The sequence below is a fragment of the Rhinopithecus roxellana genome, chromosome 8 (assembly GCF_007565055.1).
Source record: "Rhinopithecus roxellana isolate Shanxi Qingling chromosome 8, ASM756505v1, whole genome shotgun sequence".
In the NCBI taxonomy this organism is placed as follows: Eukaryota; Metazoa; Chordata; class Mammalia; order Primates; family Cercopithecidae; genus Rhinopithecus; species Rhinopithecus roxellana.
Genome location: NC_044556.1, coordinates 39,100,225 through 39,122,434, shown reverse-complemented (window position 1 = coordinate 39,122,434; position 22,210 = coordinate 39,100,225). Strand labels below are relative to the sequence as shown.

The following is a 22,210-nucleotide window of genomic DNA, read 5'->3' as shown; positions in this document are numbered from 1 at the left end:
CTTCTCTAGAAACACCCTCACAGACACACCCAGAAAAAGTGCTTCACCAGCCATCTAGGCATCCCTCAATCCCATCAAGTTGACACCTAATATTAACCATCACAGAATTCATCTGGACAGTCAGCCCTTGGGTCACACTTCATGGGTCTTTTTGTTACATACATATGCCTGGAACAAGTGCCCAGTGTGCTCTTTGGAACAATTATAAAGTCATCATTATTCTGGATGATGATTTTAGGTTTGGATGATAAACGTTTTGTTTTGGTCGTGTATGTTTTTGAATATGGTCAAGCCTGAGCTAAATCTCTATAATTTCCTTGCTTTCCAGTAAGGAGTGAAATATTTCTTAACTCGGTAGGAATGCAGTGAATTGCAGTGTTTGCTTATCCTTGCAGAGTGGAGAGTGTTTTTTGCGAGAGCAATTGTTTGCAAGAGTGGCCAGCCCAGAGGACTACAGAAGGACATTCAGGCAGAATATTCACCTCTCCCTAGAAGACAGCCTATGAAAGAGAACTAAGTGTGTTCAATGGACAGTTTCTGCCCTTCAAGTGGCATTATTGAAGTATGATGACCCCAAAGCCTTGAGACTATTGTGTTCTGATGGGACTGTTGTACTGGATGCCACAGGATGAGATCATAGGCCTGGAGTGAGGGCCAGGTTTCCTGGGGGAATAGATGTCCCATCATTGGTCACCAGGGAGGAGCAGGTGTTGGGTAGGAAATAAGTGCAGGGAGGCAGCCTGAGAATCCCTTCCCCTTTCTGGGTCTTGGGAGGGGTGGGGCTGGGATTCCAGGCAGGGTAGACCTGATTTGAGGGCACTTAGACTGCGTGCAGTTGTGCTGGCTCACGCCACATGACAGGATAGGAGCCCTGCAGGAAGACAGTGCAGCTTTGTCCAACAGAGTGCGGCCAAGCTGTGCACCCTGCTGGGGGCTGCCCTTGCTGGGAGAAAGGCATGTCTTTTTTTCGACACAAAGGTACAACCTACTAACCAAACCCTTACCTGACAAGGCCCTGCCCACGAAGTGGGATCTCTGTCTTCTAAGGTATCTGCCTGCCTTGCTGGTGGGGAGAGGGGACACATTTTTCTATTTTTTTCAGCCCAGAGAAGCTTTTTCTGCCCACAAAGACATATTCTGCACGCCAAGCCATCAGACTACTTAAGGTGGGTACATTTTCATCACTGGGCATTTCTAAATCTGAGTCTGAGGATCCTGAAATTCACAACATCTTTTAATTGTTGTTAGTTATTCTTTGCCTTGTTCTTTCTTTCACTTTTTAAAAAGTAAAATAGAGATAGCATCTCGCTATGTTGCCCAGACTGGTCTCGAACTCCCAGGCTCGAGCAATCCTCTCCCCTTGTTTTCCCAAAGTGTTGGGATTACAGGCATGAGCCACCTTGTCCAGCCCTTTCTGTCACTTTTGATTGTTTACTAAACACTTGTTAAAAGTCAGAGATTTACTGAGCTCCTACTGTCTACCAAAAACTGTTCTAGACCTTGGGGTTACATAGGTGGAGGTGTGGTGGGGTGCAAAAATTCCTGCGCTTGTGCAGCTGGTATATTAGAGAGAGGATTGTGCTCTGGGGACTCAGGGAATGCTGTGTCCTGTGCTTAGGATGGAAAGCAAAGGGAAACCCAGCATCCCTCATCCCAGGTGGTGGCAGCAGCAGAGCTGGCTAGCTATGCCCTGCAGAGAGTCTGTCTCCTGAGTGTCATTAGCATCAGGGAATGATTTGGGGTGGTGAACAAGCATTCGCAGCCCGTCACCCAGGGGGAATCTCAGAAATATCTGAGGAACTCTTTGCAAGCGCTAAATTCTGCAGGCGTATTTAATGGGTGTGTGAAGTCTGCTCAGAGCAATTATATATGGCTTTGGTTCCCTCTAACCAGCACTAATTCTGCCCTTTCCAGTCTGAAGATGGGTCTTCTTGACTGAGAATTGGGAAGTGCAATTTGAGGAGTTCTGCCTGTTTTGTTTTGAGACAAGAATCTCACTCCGTTGCCCAGGCTGGAGTGCAGTGGCGTGATCTCGGCTCGCTGCAATCTCCGTCTCCCAGGTTCAAGCAATTCTCCTGCCTCAGCCTCCTGAGTAGCTGGGATTACAGGCGTACATCACCACACTCAGCTAATTTTTTTGTATTTTTAGTAGAGAAAGGATTTTGCTGTGTTGGCCAGGCTGGTCTTGAACTCCTGACCTAAGGTGATTCACCTGCCTCGGCCTCCCAAAATGCTGGGATTACAGCAGTGAGCCACCACACACAGCCCGAGTTCTGCCTTCTTGCTATCGTCTGTTAACAAAATACAATTAGCCCCAATTAGCCTCCCTTTTCTCTTGAGCTGTCTTCTCATTGAGAGTCTCTTTTCCGAACACGTCTGAACCCTGCTTTCAGAATGGGTTCTGCCTGAGCCTCGGATGCCACCAACTTTGCAAAAGATGGCTCCTCTCAGGGTCCCTGTCACTTCCACTTCTGCAGAGCATGACCCCCGTGCTTAGGTGCAGGGTAGCAGTCCCTCTCATTTCTTTCTTTAAACTATGAAAGACCAAACTGTCAACATGAGAATTTATCAGACACCCAGGGTCTAGGAGAAGGAAATTCCCAGCTATCCCCACTCGATCTTGCCTCTGTGCCAGCGTTGTCAAATGTGTCATCAGAAGGCCTGCTCATGCCTTTGAACCCCAAGGGCAGAGCCACCCGCTTGTGGACAAGCAGGAAGAAAAGCCACAGCTCCACAGCTCAGCAGACAGCCATCTGGTGAGATTCCATGCGCATCTTTGTGCCTGTTAGCTCCTGCCCCTTGTCCATCCATGCCAGCAGACCCCTTCTGGTTTCTAGCCTCTGTTCCTAGGTCCTCCCTCTACCTGTGTCTGCCCACTTTTACAACTCTCTTTCTAGATTTGAATCACTTGTGTCACCTAGTTTCTGCTCTTTGATTGACCTTGAACCCATATTTGTCTACTCCTGAGTCAATCTATTTTGCTTCCAGTCCCTGCGCCTAGACGTGCCCACTCCTGGAACTGCCTACCAGGGTCAGCCAGTTGCTGCTGCCTGGCTCTTGGCTTTCTATGCCTCCAGCCCCTGATTCTGCCTGCCAGTGAGCTGCATGTGGCTCTCTGCCCCAACCTAGCATGTGCACTGTGATTCTCAGGAGCGTGGCTTCCAGGCCTTACATCTGGCTGCACAACCTCGTGTGCAGGCCACAGTCCCCCTTCCCTCTCTCTCCTTATCTTCTCCATTACTCTCTCTACTCATGGTTTGTGGATTTTCATGCAGGAGCTCTCATCTTCCATGGTCTCCTCCACTCCACTACCTCCCAGGTCTGTCTTTTGAGAAAGGAATGCTGTTCCATTGCTGCCATCCCACCTCCCTGGGTTCAGAGAACCAGCACAGTCACATGGGCTTTCCTGAGCTGTGATCTCAAGGTCACTTGTTTCAGTACCACCTCTGTAGACACCCAAGACTGCAAAGTTTTATTTTCCCTGGTTATTTTATTTCCTGTGAATTACTGGAGATTTCCTCCATTCTTCTTGTGGTTTCTATTTCTTTTCTTTTATCAGGCTCTAAAATTTTGCTGCCGTAGCCAGTGCATTGTTTTGTACATTCTTGGTTTTAAAAAAATGACAGAAATTCAATTCTAATAAGCACCAATGATAGGATTTGTGGGCTCCTGTAACCAAAACAAGAAGGGCAGAAACAGGGTTGGACATCAGTGGCCACCAGAACCAGAAGCTGGAGGCTCTCGGGACACTCTGTCCTCACCCTTTTTTCCTGCTTGCTGCAGGCAGCTCTATGCTCTCCGGCTGGCTTTCCTCTCAGTGCTGGAGGCAGGGATGCCAGCAGTTCCCATCTCACATGTTCCCAGCTTTGCGTCCAAGAGGGCAGGGCTTGCTTCTTGGTTCAAAAACCTTTGAAAGCACCTGGTTAGGCCAAGCACAGTGGCTCACACCTGTAATCCCAGCACTTTGGGAGGCAGAGGTGGGCGGGTCACCTGAGGTGGGGAGTTCGAGACCAGCTTGACCAACATAGAGAAACCCCGTCTCTACTAAAAATACAAAATTAGCCAGGCGTGGTGGCGCATGCCTGTGATCCCAGCTACTTGGGAGGCTGAGGCAGGAGAATCGCTTGAACCCGGGAGGCACAGGTTGCAGTGAGCTGAGGTTGCACCATTGCACTCCAGCCTGGGCAACAAGAGCAAAACTCCATCTGAAGAAAAAAAAAGAAAAGAAAAGAAATAAAGAAAGCACCTGGTTAGTTCCTTGGAGTATTAGGTCATCTCACAGTCCAGGGGAAAATGAGAGAAGCCCTTATAGAGCCTCATCATTGGGGGGATGTTCCTAAGTGAAAGGATGTCCATGCCAGAAAGAAGGGGTCTTGGCAGATAATAAATGTCCACTGTAGACCAACACTAAATACATCCTGGCTCTGACCATCTCTCATCTCTTCCCCTCTAAGCACTCTTCCCCAAGTTAGGAGACGTCTTCTATTCCAGAAGTCTTTCTGTTTGGCAACTTGGTTATGGAGAATGTGACCCCAGTATACTAAGTTTTCTTGGGTAAAATGTGGAAGGAATAGATATTGACAACAATGGTGGTGAAAAGAGAGAGGGAGAGGAGGAGCAGATTACATTGTAGTTTTCACACGCAGCTCAGCAGATCTACACCAAGTCTCTAGCAGCATTTTCATTGACATAAGCTAACTCAAGCACATCTTTGGGCTTTCATTGTAACTTTGAGTGGATACCTGTTATAGAGACAGATGGTTAGTGCTAGAGCAATGGTTTTCAGAGTTTCAGATGCAGCAGAACACCCTTCATTTATCACAAAGAAAATAGTATGAACTTTAATATGTAGAACAGATCAGACCATATATGCTGTAATTGAAGTTTCCCTTCTGCTACCCTCCACAGGAACCTAAGCTCCACAGGACTCAATGAAAAGGCAACTGTAATAGAAGAGACAGGTAAGTTATATTCTCTGTTTACTTTGTTTATGTCTGAATTTACTTTGAAATGCTTCAGCATTGGCAGTGTGATTTGCTTGTATATGTTATTTAGATGTAATCTGCACCCAAGGGATGATCACTTGCTATAATTGGGAATGCGTACTCCAGGGATGGTTAGTTAATATTTACCAAAGTAGCAGACAACACAGAAAATGAGAGCCAAGTGAAAGGGAAAACCCCTTATAAAATCATCAGATCTTATGAGACGTATTTACTACCACGAGAACAGTATGGCGGAACCGCCCCATGATTCAGTTATCTCCCACCACATCCCTCCCACAACATGTGGGAATTATGGGAGCTGCAATTCAAGATGAGGTTTGGGCGGGGATACAGCCAAACCATATCACCTGATAACAAGGTTAAGAAGGGGGAAGAGCCAATATCCTCACCTACTCAAGGTTGGATCCAACTTTTGTGGGGTCTGAGACTTACATACCTTCAGGGTCTTCTCTGAAAAAGAAGTATTAAAAATTATAAATACAAAATTAGCGATGAAAATGAATACAGAATGAGAAAAAAATGACTTCAATTTTTTTTTTTTTTGAGATGGAGTCTCGCTTTGTCTCCCAGGCTGGAGTGCAATGGCGTGATCTCAGCTCACTGCAACCTCTGCCTCCAGGGTTCAAGCAATTGACCTGCCTTAGCCTCCCGAGTAGCTGGAATTACAGGCATGCACCACCATGCCTGGATAATTTTTGTATTTTTAGTAGAGACGGGGTTTCACCATGTTGGCGGCTGATCTTGAACTCCTGACCTCAGGTGATTCACCTGCTGTGCCCTCCCAAAGTGCTGGGATTACAGGCGTGAGCCACTGTGCCCGGCCAATGACTTCAAATATTGAAAAGTTTACAAATACCACAAAAATCTCCCAAATGACATAATATTTCTATTAATTAATGGTTGATATGGCTGTGTAATGCATTTTCTTACTTTTTTTTTTTTTTTTTGAGATGGGAGTCTCGCTCTGAATCCCAGGCTGGAGTGCGGTGGCGCGATCTCGGCTCACTGCAAGCTCCGCCTCCCGGGTTTGCCATTCTCCTGCCTCAGCCTCCCGAGTAGCTGGGACTACAGGCGCCCGCCACCACTCCCAGCTAATTTTTTTGGTATTTTTAGTAGAGATGGGGTTTCACCGTGTTAGCCAGGATGGTCTCAATCTCCTGACCTCGTGATCCGCCTGCCTCGGCCTCCCAAAGTGCTGGGATTACAGGCGTGAGCCACCGCACCAGGCTCATTTTCTCACTTTTTTGCTGCATCCTCCTTGATGGCCTCTTCATGTCACCACCATGTTGTAATATTTTCTATAGAGAGAATAAAATAATTTAGTGCTTCCTCTAACTTGGTTGATCAAAATTTTTTCCATGTTACTTTTTAAGATTCATAAAACATGCAACTTCAATAGACAAGTTCACTCTTTGTAGTTCTTCCACAAGGTTGTGCACTCTAAACAGAAAAATTCTGATGAATTTAGTTTTGCATAATATCTTCACAAAAGAAAACATCATGGAGTGTTTATAATTGTATACACTGCATATAAAGCACACTCCTGACAGAATGTCCTTTATTAGAAATGGATGAGAACAGAATCCTCCACTTAGAATTGTTTATGTCTTGATGGAAAGACACTTCCGGAGATTAGTTTCTGGCTTCGTACAATTAAAACCTTGTTTCTTCCCCTCTCCCTGTAAGGATCCAGTGCTGGGTGCCATAGCATAGGTTCATGTTCATAGGTGCTCTGGTTCTGTATCTTCCTGTCATATCACTCGGTAAGTTTGCCCTGTGGGTGGTAAGAATATTCCTGCACAGGACAGCTAGGAATAAGTTAACTATACATGGAAATGTCTGCAAACCACATAAATGCCTCCCACTAAACCTCAGCTAAATGTATCACCAACTCAACTTTCCTTAACTAGATCCCCAAAATGCTTACAGTCACTCCCCACCACCTGAAAGGGGAGACTGGCTGAAAGAAATTCATAATGGAAAGAGAGAGTGCCTTATTCCATTGTGATTCAAATCTGTCCTTTGCAAAATTTATAAAACCATCTACCATGTAAATAGATGGCTGGGGACCCTCCCAGGGCCTTGGAAGTGGCCCATCACATGAGAGCTCTGATATTTAGCTTCGTTTGTTTCATAATACAATGCCTCTCCACCAAACTATAGAGGGTCACCAATATTTACCTTGGGAACAGCCAGTTGAATTAGGTGGGTTTGCAACAAAGGGAATAAATGAAAGACAGGCTTTTTCTATTTATAAGCTTCTGCCTATAATCATCAGCAAAACAGTCACACATAAAATAACTGCCAAAAACTTTACAAAACTACATGGCCAAAAGTGCAACTTAATGTAGTAGAAACGAAGTACAAATTACAACAAAGGGCAGGTGAATAAAGAGGGTGAATGGATTAATCATAGGAGGTTTTCTAGAAAAGGTGAGTTTGAAATAGCTTTTGTATGGAGTAAGGCATAGAAAGAAAGGGGAAAATGCATTTGAGGAAGGCCTGAAAGGTCTGAATACACTGAAGAACATCAAATTGTATATAGGGATCAGCCGAAAATTGACTGGAAAGGAGTGTTCATAAAAAACAGCATAAAATTAAATTTTAATAAGACTGTTTATGATCAGAATGAAGTAACTAGTGCACATCTAGTCCACCAAGTGTCAGCAACTAGAAAATTAAACAAAAATATTAATATCTGAAATAGTTATTTTCGGTTATTGAACAACAGGCATTTCAGGCATGAGATCTCATGCCTGAGAGAGAAGAGAAACAAGTGAGGTGAGCCCTACCATAGCCCTAGCCTTTTATGTCAATGCATTTTCTGGACCAGTTGCAGGAAAGGGGAATTCAATCAGAGTATGACTCAAAAAGTCAGAGACTGGAGTTCAGGAAGGCTGAGGCATCTGGATGGAACTTGTGAGACACAGTAGCAGAATGAAAGAGCAACACAGAATACGTTCCAGAAATCTGCAGAGGATCCTCTTGAATCTTTGGCTAAGTAATAAGATGCACATGTTTAAGGCGAAACTCCATAAACCCTGGGCAATAATAATGATTAAGGAAAGATAAATTACGGAGAACTATAAACTGAGCAACTACCAGAGCTTGCACAGGACTGGGAGATATTTGAGTTCAGCTCAGCCAGAATGGAAAGACCTCATTGAGTACTTGCTGCATTCAGGTGAAATCCTGGAAAGAGTATGTCTTACTAGTAGGGCTAAACTAGTCCTAGAGCAAAAGATACTCTAGACTCTTTCTGAAAAAGCCTCAAAGGGATAAAGCTGATCTGAAATTAATTTAATCTATTGCAAGAGCAAAAATCAATAATTTGTAAAGAAACACAAGAAAGTTGAGGCTAACAATGGAATATTCACAATAGCCAGAATCCAGTCAAAATTATTAGACATGCCATAAACAAGAAATGTAACCCATAATGAAAGGGAAAATCAGACAATAGAAGCAGATCTAGAAATGACAAAGATGGAATTAGCAAACAAGGACGTTAAAACAACCATTATAGATTTGTTCAAGCAATTAAGGGAAAACACGAACATAATAAATAAGTAAATGGAAATCATTAAAAGAAACAGGCCAGGCACAGTGGCTCATGCCTGTAATCCCAGAACTTTGGGAGGCTGAGGCAGGTGGATCACCTGAGGTCTGGCGTTCAAGACCAGCCTGGCCAACATAGTAAAACCCCGTCTCTACTAAAAATAGAAAAAAATAGCCAGGCGTGGTGGCGGGTGCCTATAATCCCAGCTACTTGGGAGACTAAGGCAGAAGAATCACTTGAACCTGGAAGTTGCAGTGAGCCAAGCACACCATTGCACTCCGGCCTGGGCAACAAGAGTGAAACTCCATCTCAAAAAACAAAAACAAAAATAACAGAAAAAGAAACAAATTAGCCATCTAAAGCTAAAAAACACCCCAATATCTAAAACAAAAAGCCCACTAGGCAGATTTAAAGGCAGATTCTACATGATAGAAGAAAAAAATTAATAAAAGACATATTATATCAACCTTAGAACAAACTATTAAAAAAGTTATAGCTAATAAGACAATAGTGAAAATAAAATGGAATAATAAATTTTTTAATTCAAAAAAGGGAGAGAGAAAGGAAAACAAAAGCAAAGAAAAAATGAAACCGATAAGTCAATAGTTAACTGATTTAACACAGCCACATTAAGAATTGTATTAGGTAAAAATGGACCAAAATCGTCTATTAAAAGATACTATTATACTTGATAGAAAAGTATAATAGGACCAAAATCATGTATTAAGAGATACTATTGGCCGGGCGCGGTGGCTCAAGCCTGTAATCCCAGCACTTTGGGAGGCCGAGACGGGCGGATCACGAGGTCAGGAGATCGAGACCACCCTGGCTAACACGGTGAAACCCCGTCTCTACTAAAAATACAAAAAACTAGCCGGGCGAGGTGGCGGGTGCCTGTAGTCCCAGCTACTCGGGAGGCTGAGGCAGGAGAATGGCATGAACCCGGGAGGCGGAGCTTGCAGTGAGCTGAGATCTGGCCACTGCACTCCAGCCTGGGTGACAGAGCGAGACTCCGTCTCAAAAAAAAAAAAAAAAAAAAAAAGAGATACTATTATACCTGGTAGAAAAGCAACATCCAACTATTTGTTTTCTACAAGGCTTAGTTTTTTAATACAAAGATACATATAGGTAAAAGTTAAAGAACAGAAGAAGATATACCAGGCAAATATTAATTATAAAGCTAGAGTGGCTACTTTGATATCAGACAAAGTAGACTTCATGACAAGAAATATTTTCAGATTACAGGGAAATATTTCATCATAAAAAAGGGTCAATTGATCAAGAATATTTACAATAGTCAATGTATGTGCACCTAATAACAAAGTTTGAAAATACACAAAGAAAAAAACTGACAGAACTGAAAGAAAAACACACAAATACAAAAGTATAGTCTGAGATTTTTAATACCCCTCTCTCAGTAGTTGATAGAACAAAAGGGCACAAAAGTTAGAAAGTAAATGGAGGTCTTGAACAACACCATCAAACAATCAAACTTAATTAATATTTATGGAATACTCCACACAGCCAACTATGAAACACACACTCCTTGTAAGTGAAAATAGAACATTTATCTTAGAGGACACAGAGGGCACATAATTGGCCATAAAATACGTTTCAATAAATTTAAAGATATTCAAACCCTATACAGAGTATGTTCTCTGACCAGACCACAATGGAACTACATTAAAAAACAAGAAGAAAAAAAATCTATAAAATCCACAAATATTTGAAAATCAAACAATGACCTTTAAAATAACCTATGGATAAGGTCAGAAAATATTTTGGGAAATTAGAAAATATGTTGAACTAAATAGATTGGAGATAGATAGATAGATAGATAGATAGATAGATAGATAGATAGATAGAAATATGTACATACAGTTAAAGAAGTACCTAGACAGAAATTAACAACTTTAATGCTTACATTAGAAGAAAAAAAGTTTAAAAATCAATGCTCTACACCGGGCGCGGTGGCTCAAGCCTGTAATCCCAGCATTTTGGGAGGCCGAGACGGGCGGATCACGAGGTCAGGAGATCGAGACCATCCTGGCTAACCCGGTGAAACCCTGTCTCTACTAAAAAATACAAAAACTAGCCGGGCGACGTGGCGGGCGCCTGTAGTCCCAGCTACTCGGGAGGCTGAGGCAGGAGAATGGCGTAAACCCAGGAGGCGGGGCTTGCAGTGAGCTGAGATCCGGCCATTGCACTCCAGCCTGGGCAGCAGAGCGAGACTCCGTCTTAAAAAAAAAAAAAAATGCTCTAAGCTTCTACCTTATGAAACTGGAAAAAAAACAGCAAAATAAACTTCAAGTTAATAGAAGAAAGGAAATAATAAACATAAAAAAGGAAATCAGTACAATAGAAAATATGCAAATAGCAAAGAAAACTGATAAATCCAAACGTTCATTCTTCGAAAAAAAATTCAATGAAGAAAATAAACTTCTAGTGGGCAAAGGATATGAACAGACACTTCTTAAAAGAAGACATTTATGTGGCAAAAAAAAAAAAATTAAAAAAAGCTCAACATCACTGATCATTAGAGAAATGCAAATCAAAACCACAATGCGATACCATCTCATGCCAGTCAGAATGGTGATTATTAAAAAGTCAAGAAACAATAGATGCTGGTGAGGCTGTGGAGAAATAGGAATGCTTTTACACTGTTGGGAATGCAAATTACTTAAAACATTGTGGGCCGGGCGCGGTGGCTCAAGCCTGTAATCCCAGCACTTTGGGAGGCCGAGACGAGTGGATCACGAGGTCAGGAGATCGAGACCATCCTGGCTAACACGGTGAAACCCCGTCTCTACTAAAAAATACAAAAAACTAGCCGGGCGACGTAGCGGCGCCTGTAGTCCCAGCTACCCGGGAGGCTGAGACAGGAGAATGGCGTGAACCCGGGAGGCGGAGCTTGCAGTGAGCTGAGATCCGGCCATAGCACTCCAGCCTGGGTGACAGAGCGAGACTCCGTCTCAAAAAAAAAAAAAAAAAAAAAAAAAAAAAACATTGTGGAAGACAGTGTGACAATTCCTGAAGGATCTAGAACCAGAAATACCATTTGACCCAGCAATCCCATTACTGGGTATATACCCAAAGGAATCCAAATCATTCTACTATAAAGACACATGCACACATGTTTATTGCAGCAGTATTTACAATAGCAAAGACATGGAACCAACCAACCCAAATGCCCATCAGTGATAGACTGGATAAAGAAAATGTGGTACATATACACTACGGAATACTATGAAGCGATAAAAAGGAATGAGACTAATGTCCTTTGCAGGGACATGGATGAAACTGGAAGCCATCATCCTCAGTAAAACTAACACAGGAACAGAAAAGCAAACACCACACGTTCTCACTCATAAGTGGGAGTTGAACAATGAGAACACATGGACACAGGAAGGAGAACAACACTCACCGGGGCCAGTCGGCGGGATGGCGGGCAAGGGGAGGGAGAGCATTAGGACAAATAGCTCATGCATAAGGGGCTTAAAACCTAGATGACGGGTTGATAGGTGAAGCAAACCACCCTGGTACACACATACCTATGTAACAAACCTACATGTTCTGCACTTGTATCCCAGAACTTAAAGTAAAATTTAAAAAATTTTAAAAAAGAAAGTAAAAACTATCTTCTGCTTTTTGTAGTCCCTCTCCCACCACACTCCCAACACTATGACAGTCATCAATTCCAAGCTAATGTTTGATGAATGAAAAAATCCTCAAAATAAGCTTTGTTTTCCATTAAAGAGAAAACAACCCCTAAAAATAAAAAATAAACTACCAGCAAGACAGATAAAGAAAAAAAAAGGAAAAACACAAAAATAAATATTAATAATAAAAGAAGGGACAGCATTATAAGTCTTATAGACATTAAAAAATAAAAAGGGGATATTATGAACCACTTATGCCAACCAATTAAAAAGTTTAGTTGAAATGGATAATTCCTTTGAAAACATGCATAACTCAAATTGACACAAGAAGAAATAGAAAATCTCATCAATTCTATGTTAAGCCTAAATAAACTGGATTTATAACTTAAACTCTTCTGACAAAGTGGACTCTGGGCCTAGATAGATTAAATAATGAATTCTATGGAAATAATACCAGTCTTAAGCAAAATCTTTCAGAAAATAGAGGGGGAAGAAATACTTCCCAACTCATTTTATGAAGTCACCATTATTCTAATAACAAAACCAGGCAAAGACATTAAAAGAAAATTATAGTCTAATTCCTTATGAACATAGCATAGAAAAAAATGATTAACAAATAATTAGCAACTAGAATCCAGAAATATAATTAAAATGATAATACATCATGACTGAATGGAGTTTATTCCAGGCATGCAAGGTTATTTAACATTTGAAAATCAATCATTGTCATTCATCACATTAACAGAATAAAAAAGAAAAATCCTATGATCATTTACAACAATGCAGAAAAATCATCTGATGAAATTCAGTGCCTTGTTACGATTTTTAAAACTCAGTAAACTAGGAATAAAAGACAACTATCTTAACCTAATAAAGGAATCAATGAAAAACCTGAGCAAATACTGTAAATTAATATTGAAAGACTCAACATTTTCCCATTAATATTGAGATCCAGGCAAGAATGTTTGTTTTTTCCCTTCTATTCAACATTATATTGGTGTCCCACCAGTGCAATAAGACCTAAAAAATAAAATAAAATCTTATAGATTAGAAAAACAGAAGTTAAACTTTTTTTATTCACATAGTACACAAATTTCTTTTCTTTTCTTTTCTCCTTTTAGTTAATAGAGATGGGGTCTTGCTGTGTTGCCCAAGTTGGTCTCAAACTCATGGCCTCAAGCAATTCTCCCACCTCAGCCTCCCAAAATGCTAAGATTACAGGCATGAGCCACCATGCCCAGCCATGTACGTAATTTTCTATCTAGAAAATACTAAAGAGTCTACCCTGAATGGCTACTACGTTAATAAGTGAATTCAGTAAGGTTGTAGAATACAAAGTTAACAGAAAAAATCAATTGTATTTCTGTATTCAAGCAACAAATAAGTGAGACATTAAAATGTAAAATATCATTTACAATAACATCAGAAATAGATAATATTTTGGAATTAATTTAACCAAGCATGTATAGAACCTATGCTAAAAACTACAAAAAAAAAAACCACTGAAAGAAATTAAAGACCTTTGGAAAATGGAGAGACATACCCGTTTGTGAATTGGAAAACTCAATATTGTTATGCTGTCAATTCTCATCACATTGATCTACAGATTACATGCAACCCCAATCAAAATCCCAGCAGGCATTTTTTCTTTAAGCAATTTTTATACTGAACCTAAAATTTGTAAAAAATGAAAATAACCTACGTTAGCCAAAACAATTTTGAAAAAGAAGTTCAAAACTGAAGGACTTAATTTGATATCAAGACTTACTTTAAAGCTATAGTAATCAATGTGCAATGTATTGCCTCTGGCTGCTTCCTCATTATGATGGCAGAGTTGAGTAGTTGTAACAGGGACCATATGGCCCAGAAGGCCTAAAATCCTATCTGGCCTTTTACAGAAAGAGTTTGCTGACCTCTATCATAGATGATGCTCATATGTAAGACACTACTATCTATAATTCCTGGCCTACCAGGTATTACTCCACCACTTTTTCTGTTATTCATTATAGCATATTAAAGTGCAGATAAAGGAAAATAATTTTAGAAATAATCTTTAATCCCTTCTAATTTATTTAAAATCAAAATTGTTCACAGATTTTGGCACTTTATAGGTTAATAATATGTTATTTGCAATATCCCTTACAACTGTGTACAAAGCCATAGTGGAAAACCAGTCCTACCAGGATGAAGATAATTACACATTAAATTTGTATTGTATGTAAATATGTATAGGAGGCATTGTACGCATTATTTGACCCATTTTTTAAATGAGGAGGCTGACTGGCAAATGCATCTATTAGAGCCTGCAGAAAGTGAGGAAGGCATGGTTAGGAAAAACAGACCTACTGGACAGTGGAATTAATAGGTTGAAATTGGTAATAGATAGGACATAGGTAATGAAGACAAGAAAGTATTGGAAAAGTAATTTTGAGAGTTGTTGTGAATCTGGGTTTCTAGACAGGGTTGCCATTGACCTGGTAGGAAAATCGTGAAAAAACATTTATTTCGCCACTGAGAGCAGATTGATTATGAGTTCCCTTTCTAATTGCTTAAAGTGGTGCTTTCCAAATTAATGGACTTACTAAGTATCTGGTCATCTTGTTAGAATGCAGATTCTGGTTCAGCAGTTTTGGGATAAAGCCCAAGATTCTGTTTCCAATCAGCTTCCAGGTAATTCTCATGTGACTGGTTCAGGAATCACACTTTTTTAGAAAGGCATTAAATGGGCCGGGCGCGGTGGCTCAAGCCTGTAATCCCAGCACTTTGGGAGGCCAAGACGGGCGGATCACGAGGTCAGGAGATCGAGACCATCCTGGCGAACACGGTGAAACCCGGTCTCTACTAAAAATACAAAAAAAAACTAGCCGGGCGAGGTGGCGGGCTCCTGTAGTCCCAGCTACTCAGAGGCTGAGGCAGGAGAATGACGTGAACCCGGGAGGCGGAGCTTGCAGTGAGCTGAGATCCGGCCACTGCACTCTAGCCCGGGCGACAGAGCGAGACTCCGCCTCAAAAAAAAAAAAAAAAAAAAAAAAAAAAAAAAGAAAGGCATTAAATGTGACTAAAGGAAATCCAAGTGTAGATTTCTTCTGGAAGGTAAGAGGAGGGTCCTGACAGGGAATACTGTTTATGCAGTTGGAAAGAAGCTATCTATTTGTCTTCTGTAGAGGCAAGATACATAACTAAGAGCCTGTAATCTTGAGGAGATTCTCAGTGCAGAGAAGAGAAGGCTCTAGAACAATCAAAGAGACAGAATAAGAGCTATCAGAAAAATAGCTCTTATTTAGTGTCATTAGGAGCATTTAGTGTCATTAAGCGTCATTAAGGAATCCTATGCAATACTGAATGTATTTAGTGTCATTTAGTGTCATTAAGGAATCCTATGGAATACTGAATGTCAAGGAGTCAGTCAATGAATTCCAACATGCAACTCATTCATCACACCATCTTTTCTGGCCTTCTTTGGTCTTTTTTCCAGCTCTCTCTAGAATGTAGTAGATGCTTACTGGATTGTCTGTCCAAAGCTTCCCCACTCCATTATTTTTTGGAGGGGGGAAAGCCACCCATCATCAACACGACTACCATAAGAGCTGCCATGTTTTTATATGACTCTCTGTCCTCTTCCTACAGTTGATTGGTCCAGGCATGGCCACCTGATCCCAGCTCAACCAATCATAAATTTCTTCTCTGGGATTATTCAAAATAGGATTCTACAGAGACAAAAGTTGTCAGGTGCAAAACAGTCTTTATAATAGGAAAAGTCGTTAGGCACAAAATCTACCTGTCCTAATATGCAGCCATGTTAGGAGCCAGTACAGAGAAAAAGTAAAGACAGGTGACGGAAGACAGTTCTAGCAGCATTCCAGTTTTTGTTCCAACTGTTCCCGAGCCCAACTACTTTCGGTCCTTTCCCATGATTTGGTTATTCAATGTTCCCTTCAGTGACCCAGAAAATTCCCCCTATTGCCTAAGTGAGTTTGAGTCACTTGCAACAGAATCCTGACTAATACATGGCAAAACTTATCCCCACTCATTTTGTCTTATACAGCATCTTCCTTTGGGTCCCTGCACGCTGTTGACTGCAGCTTTCCCAGGTTTTTCCTTAGAATGACACCAGGCCAAAACCAGCTGCTGGGCAAGGACCATAAACCCCAGTGCTGGTCTTGGTGGATGTTGATGGGTCACTAAACACCAATGTACCAAATCGATGTGTTCATGGCAACAGCCGAAAAGAGCCCACAAAAGTCTAATCTTTGGCACACTGGGGGCTTCACTGGCAGATTGTTAAGACCCTGGGGGCAAAACTTAATTTGCATAAGTATTTGCAATGCACAATTACCTTTTTATTCATTTAGACTAAATTAAATTCATTTTGGAATCTCCAAAGTTATTGCTGTTGACTTCTCTCCCCTTACTTCACGTTCTAGGTATATATCCCCAAAACCGAAAGCCATTTTCATCTCTAGTTTTCTGGATGCCTCAGATCCCAGGTGAGGTTTTATCCTGCCACAGTTCTTTAAGATTAGCAAAATAAATTAACTCCTTAACTGCTGGGAAATTTAAACAACAAAAAAACTGCTGTTTTGCAAAAATGCGAATATTATTAGTATGCCCTACTCTCTTTCCTACTCCCAACACACACACACACACATACACACACACACACACACACACACAGGCACGCACACAGGCCTGGCTGCACTCGAGAAGCCCACTCCCACCACCCCTTCTGCAGACAGAAATGCTGGCATTCGTAAGCTGTCACACTGAGGAAGACAGCAGCTGTGTTATTCCATGATTTATAGAACAGATTTGCATTTCCTTGCCTTTGAAGCTTGCCTATAATCTGCCACATAAATATTTGAAAGACAGGATGGTGGAAACAGACCTAAGCAGCTTAATCGAACACTTGGCAGGTAGAGGACTCGGACTGGTGTTCATTTCAAACACCCCCATTGCCCCGAGGCCTCTTGGTGTGTGTGTGCAAAATTGAAATTCAATGTTTAAACCCAAACCTACAGTCACAATTCCACTTGAAGAAAAAGTCAGAAGAATGCCCCACTGAAAGGAGGTTTTGTTTCGTCTGGTCTCCTGAGGCAAAAGCCCAGTAGTCTTCCTTAAATTCTGCTCCAGGAAGCAGGAAGCAGGGAGCATAAGTGTCTCAGCCACTCCAGAAGCCCCAGGTGTGCTCATGCAGGGACAGGAGCTCTGCCTTGCCTCACAGAGGCCCTGAGGCCACAGAGAGGCACTTTCATCAGGAAGCAGGCACATTCCTGTCCTGGAGACCAGTCATAGCTGTGGCTGCTCCATAGAACCAGGATTCCCTGGTAGAGGATCAGGCAAACCTTCAATTTTCCATGCATCCACCTTTGTGCAGCTTTTTGCAAAATATGTTATGGAGAACACTTTCTGGAGTTCATGTTAAATGGCCAGAGTCACAGTGCTTTTTTTTTTTTTTTTTTTTTTTTTTTTGAGACAGAGTCTTGCTCTGTCGCCCAGGCTGGAGTGCAGTGGGCGTGATCTCAGTTCACTGCAAGCTCCACCTCCTGGCTTCAAGTCGTTCTCCTGCCTCAGCCTCCTGAGTAGCTGGGACTACAGGCACCCGCCACCACTCCCGGCTAATTTTTTTTTTTTTTTTTTTTTTTTTTTAGTAGAGACGGAGTTTCACCGTGTTAGGCAGGATGGTCTCGATCTCCTGACCTCATGATCTGCCTGCCTCGGCCTCCCAAAGTGCTGGGATTACAGGCATGAGCCACCATGCCTGGCCAACAGTCACAGTGCTTTTTAGCCCATTATAAGCTGTAAGTCCTGCAGGAAAAATAACAATCTAAGTCGATTTAACCTAATTATTTAAGTGGAAAATATGCACTTTTATTTTCACAGTAGTTCTATTAATATACTATTGGAGAATTAAAAAACCGAAAATTGGCTAGGTGCGGTGACTCACACCTGTAATTCCCACACTTTGGGAGGCTGAGGCGGGCAGATCTCCTGAGGTCGGAAGTTCGAGACCAGCCTGACCAACGTGGAGAAACCCCATCTCCACTAAAAGTAGAAAATTAACTGGGCATGGTGGCAGGCACCTGTAATCCCAGCTACTTGGGAGGCTGAGGCAGTAGAATTGCTTGAACCCGGGAGGTGGAGGTTGTGGTGAGCTGAGATTGCGCCATTGCACTGCAGACTGGGCAACAGGAGCAAAACTCTGTATCAAAAAAAAAAAAAGGAAAATTATGTCCTAATCTGATTCAATACATATGTGTCGATGCCCCATACGTGCTCAAGGAGGCTAGCCACAAAGGTGTCTTCACACTCAAGACAGCCCAAGAATGCCACTCATAGCCTAGGCATCTTATCAGAAGTTCTACGAGGTAGAGGGTGGGCAGGGGAACAAAAAGAAGAGGTTTTTGAATGTAAAGGACCTTCTATGTTTTTTTTTTTTTGAGGCGGAGTCTCGCTCTGTCGCCAGGGCTGGAGTGCAGTGGCCGGATCTCAGCTCACTGCAAGCTCCGCCTCCCGGGTTTACGCCATTCTCCTGCCTCAGCCTCCCGAGTAACTGGGACTACAGGCGCCCGCCATGTCGCCCGGCTAGTTTTTGTATTTTTAGTAGAGACGGGGTTTCACCGTGTTAGCCAGGATGGTCTCGATCTCCTGACCTCGTGATCCGCCCGTCTCGGCCTCCCAAAGTGCTGGGATTACAGGCTTGAGCCACCGCGCCCGGCCTGTAAAGGACCTTTTATAAAATTCAAAAGCAACAAGGGCAGAAGGCACAGTGAATGGAGACCCAGACTAAAAGTCAGGAGATATGGTCAGTCCAGCTCTGCCATGAGGTCCATGTTCTTAGTCCAACCACTTCACCTCTCTGGGCCTCTGTTTTCTCATCTGCAAAATGAAGCAGTTGACCTAATAACGTCCGTAGTTTCTTTCATACTGATATTCTATAGCAGGCTAGGGCTAAATTTAGATTTAGGTTTGTCCAAATGATGGAATGACCTCTTTTCCCATCCCTTCCCAGGTTCTACCTGGATTCTGGAGCTCCAGGGAAAGAATCCCCCTGTGCCCACAGCTGGGGTCCCTGGTGCCTGTAGAACTTAGGACAGGGAGCGGGGGAGGTGGGGTGGTTAGGGACAACACCCAAACATGGACTCCTTAAGAGAAAGTTCAACCTTAAGAAGAAAGGAATCTGTCCCAGGCAGCAGCACAGTTGCAAGTCAGAGGAAGCTGCGGTTCCGGGTCTTGGGTGGTGGTCTCTTCTGTTATCAGCCACCCTGAAGTCAAGCAGACATCTGGGGTGTCTCACCAATCTCCCAGCCCCTAGAATGCCAAACAAGCATGCTCTGAGGCCCTATAATATTATCACATGGGGGTCAGAGAGCTACTCTCCTTCAATACTTCCAAGCAAATTGCCTAGAGCCAAAAGTCCAGGAAGACTAAACACTCTGCAGATTTGAGTGAGAAATCCCCAGGGACTTCCACAGACACTGAGAGTCTCAGAAACACCTACCAGGTTGGTTTCCTGAGGCAGTGAGCCAGGGAAGGAGCACTGATGGTGATGTTACCTCATTTGGATGCTCCATGAGTCTACACGACTTTCACAAAAGCTTCAAAGGAAAACAAGATATCAAATGAATCCATTAACAACATTCGGGGGAAAAGGCTACCTGGAAGAGGGACGAAAAGGGACCAGTTTCTAGAGGAAGCTTAGGGAAGATGCCTGATGTCACTGCGGACAGAGGAAGCAGGAGGACTCAGTGCTCTCTGGACTGACCAGGCTGTGATGGGTGTGGCAGGCCAGAACTGGGCAGGATCATTAAAACCCTCAGAGAGGTTTTCACTGCAGAAAAGAAGAGCTACCAGGCCTGGAGGGGAGTAAGACTGGGGACCCAGGCTACCAGTGAACTTATGCCCACCCAAAAACTCAGTGGCAGAAAAGTGGTAGGGATGAGTACACCAAACTGAGAATTACAGTCTCTGCCTCCCCAGCCCTGGCAGAGCTGCCATACGTGGCAGCAGCACTGTCCTGCCTCCAGGTGAAATAGGAGCCACTGGGATCACCCGCCACGCTGCAGGAGCTCTGAGGTGTACAGAACCATGGGAAAGGGATATCAACACACATAAAGTAGTTCCATCCGTGCCTTATCTCTGTCTTTTTATACCTCCGCAGATGTGACCAAGAAAATTGCTACATAAATTGGACACTGCCCAAAGAAGCCTTTAACACCATTCCTGGGTTCTTTGTCGAAACCATGGTGGCTTTTCCTGTCTCCACAGAGCTGAGCCCATTGTTCTGTGGTCCCTGCAGCTGTGCCTCTGACCTGGGTGGAGCTGCAAGTCTGGGCAAGAGAGGCTTGGGAAGCTAGAGTTGTTGCTGATGATCTGTTTTCAGCTTGGGGCAGGAGCCAGGCTGGGTGCCAGAAGCAACTTTTGATCGGTCATTAGGCACAGACTTTGCTCCAGCCATGTAGCCACCTCATTCCTGCCTTGGGGCCTTTGCACTTGCTGTTGGCTCTGCTTGGAGTCTTCTCTCTTGATCTGCACCGGACTTGTTGCTCCCTACTTCATCAAATGTTATCTTCTCAGAAGGACCTTCCATGTCCACCTCCAGTGCAGGCCCTGTTTACACTCTGTCCACTGCTCTGCTGATTTCTTTATGACAGTTACAGCACTCTACAAGGATCTTGTTTATTTGTTTACATGGCCACTGTCTCTTTCCTTACTGGAATGTCTGGAACATTAGCTCCACCAGGATCATCTGAAGGCTCCCAGGGTGACCCACACAGACCAGACCCCAGCCTGCACCCCAAGAGACTCCTGCTCCCCACATACACAGAGCTCACCTCAGCCTTACCTCATAGATGAGGAAGACTTTGGAGCCCAAATAAATGCTCATGTGTGTCACGACCCAGACAGCGGCGTTCATGCCTGCGAGAGGTCAGGGCAAGCCCGTCAGTCCCATGCTGAGATGCGAGGCCCTGGACGCCTCCTCACCTCAGAGGGTGAAGCGGGGAGGCCTGGACACCCTCTCCATCTCAAAGGGCAGAGGGTGAGGGGAAGGTCTGGCAGGGGAAGGATCTTGTCTCTCTTGTTCACTACTGTCCACAACCTCCAGCACAATGCTGGGTATATGATAGATAATATCTGTTGAATGAATAAATGCACACAGCAGCAAGCTGTGTGGCTGCTTATCCAACATAACTGTATCCCTGCGCTTCTCCCTTCCTAACATAACTCCAATCTGCTTGGCAACATGTCCTATTCATGACCACGTGTTTGCCCTAAGCTGTTCATAGCATTCTCTTTCCCTGTGCTAATAACCGGTTTTTCAAAAGGACCCATAACTTAGTTCTGACCAAAACCACGAGCAGAAGTCTACTAGGTAGGGCCGGGGGTTCTAAAAGAGGTTTTCCTCTTTATAAAAAGAGAAGCAGTCACTGTCATATTATCTGGATTGGATCTGCTTAGTACAGCTGTGCCTTACTTCTCGCTCTGAGGAGAGTTACCGTGAAGAAAAATGCAACCCGATGAAAATAGCTAGGGTGGGAGTTGGAAGAAACTGAGTCTTCTATGACATGACTGAAGAAATAAATTGGCCGGGCGCGGTGGCTCAAGCCTGTAATCCCAGCACTTTGGGAGGCCGAGACGGGCGGATCACGAGGTCAGGAGATCGAGACCATCCTGGCTAACATGGTGAAACCCCGTCTCTACTAAAAAAACACAAAAGCTAGCCGGGCGAGGTGGCTGGCGCCTGTAGTCCCAGCTACTCCGGAGGCTGAGGCAGGAGAATGGCGTAAACCCGGGAGGCGGAGCTTGCAGTGAGCTGAGATCCGGCCACTGCACTCCAGCCTGGGCGACAGAGCGAGACTCCGTGTCAAAAAAAAAAAAAAAAAAAAAAAAAAAAAAAAAAAAAAAAAGAAATAAATTAACCATCTCTGGAGCTTGCATACCTCTGGGTCTCTTGCTGTGGAGCATAATAAATTTTCTTATTATTAAGCCAT

The 22,210-nt window shown here is 43.2% G+C and overlaps 1 long non-coding RNA gene across 1 annotated transcript; it reads right to left on the bottom strand.

Annotated features, from left to right (window-relative positions):
- Positions 1 to 4,796: 4,796 nt before the first annotated feature.
- Positions 4,797 to 20,455, bottom strand: LOC104665945. The gene is made up of 4 exons (XR_004058683.1): positions 20,372 to 20,455; positions 19,720 to 19,816; positions 5,396 to 5,451; positions 4,797 to 4,943 (listed from the first exon to the last, which is right to left on the bottom strand). It is a non-coding gene; the product is annotated as an uncharacterized LOC104665945 (long non-coding RNA).
- Between the last annotated feature and the right edge of the window lie 1,755 nt (positions 20,456 to 22,210).